The sequence below is a fragment of the Primulina huaijiensis genome, chromosome 3 (assembly GCF_012295235.1).
Source record: "Primulina huaijiensis isolate GDHJ02 chromosome 3, ASM1229523v2, whole genome shotgun sequence".
In the NCBI taxonomy this organism is placed as follows: Eukaryota; Viridiplantae; Streptophyta; class Magnoliopsida; order Lamiales; family Gesneriaceae; genus Primulina; species Primulina huaijiensis.
In genome coordinates, this window is record NC_133308.1 from 6,216,532 (window position 1) to 6,218,189 (window position 1,658).

General features: G+C 28.9%; 1 long non-coding RNA gene across 1 annotated transcript; it reads right to left on the minus strand.

Annotated features, from left to right (window-relative positions):
* Positions 1-818: 818 nt before the first annotated feature.
* Positions 819-1,658, minus strand: LOC140972148 (uncharacterized). The gene is made up of 3 exons (XR_012174442.1): positions 1,349-1,658; positions 1,217-1,259; positions 819-1,081 (listed from the first exon to the last, which is right to left on the minus strand). It is a non-coding gene; the product is annotated as an uncharacterized lncRNA (long non-coding RNA).

The following is a 1,658-nucleotide window of genomic DNA, read 5'->3' on the forward strand; positions in this document are numbered from 1 at the left end:
AAATTCTGCAAATACTCTCTGCTAAAATTTTCAATCTTCAAGCACTAGTTTTTTTTAAGCGTTCCAGTATAATTTCTAGCATTCTCTCGTTTTAGAGTTCAACAATTTTATATGTTTTATTTTTATGTCTTGTAAATTCCTACGGTTTATTGAAAATATAAACAACGTCGGGGTTTATTCCTCAAATTCTATTAGTTTTCTTCATTTTGGCGTTATGGTTATTTTAGGAGATTAGAACCGACGGTCAAATTTAGGATTCGCTTTCGCTTGTTTTTAGAAGTTAGATTTTATCATTTTCACACAAATCGGTGCAACTTCGCACCTGGAACGCCCGCAAATCAAATATTGTGCAAACAATAATAAATAAATTTTATATATTTCATATATTTTGTTTTTATATAAGACTGAATGTACATTAGTTCGCGGGGATATAACTTTTACAATATTTAAAAAATTAAATATAACATAAGATTTAATAAATTGATTTGAATAAATTAATGAAATGTAATTTTTTTCCTTTTTTGGGAAATAGTCATATTCAAGAACAAAATTACATACATTAGACCTAAATGTGTGAGAGGTAATTTTGGATTAAAAAAGTTTCACCAAAAGCTATTACGTATTGAGGTCTATTCCTTAATGATTACTAGCTATCAATGCACACGCGTTGCATGTGTAAGATAATATTAGACATTTGAATGTTGTTTAATCAATTTATAGAATGAATATTGGACATTTGTAATTTAAAAAAATTATTAGATCAACGCGAGCATAAGGAAAAAAAATTATAACAAAAAGAAATAGATAACACAAAATCATTCAAAATCACTATAAAATTCGCCACAAAATTTTTGAGATTCATAAATCAAAATATTTATTTCCTTAATAATACTGTATATTTATGCAAGTAATTAAATACATCATATTGAAAACAAACACTTTTCGAAAATGAATCTGAATCTCTGATATATTTCATACCTTGGATAATGCATCGTTGTTGCTAATACTTGTTTACATCTTCTACTAAATAATCTTCTTTCTCAAATTTCATCGAGCATGTCGAGAGCAATTTTATGAGCAACTATGAAAAGCAAACTTGGAGGATTAAAACATAAATTTATGCAATAATATGATAAGTATACATCTTAGAGAGAAAAGTAGAACGCAAAAATTACTAATTTATATAATAAGAAGAACAATAGATAAAAGATTAAACCTTAGATGCTGCAGAGTTGAGTAGAGGGCCATTTGTACGTGGACTGAAATTTCAAAAATAGAATTGAGATAATATGCAAAGATTAGTGCTGATATTGAGAAAGTGAGAATAAGAAAATGAAATATAAATTACCGATTTGCAGAGGAAAATTGTTCTTCATTGTCCAATCTCCAGTGTGCAATATCTTAAAAAGATAGATTTTGAGATCAAAGCAGTTTTCTTCCTTTAAAATGGGACGGGGGAGGTTTTATAAATTTGAAGCAGTTTGCTCTCGAACGTGGAGGAGCTAGGGCGAGAGATGGAGATTTTGAAATCGAAATGCAAATGAAGCATTTTCTTCTAGTAATGTGAGTGGTGGGCCAATGGCCCTATGGGGTTTATATTTTGAAATTGAATCAATTTCTTTAGACGTGGAATGAGAGAAAGAGGCTTAAATTCTAAT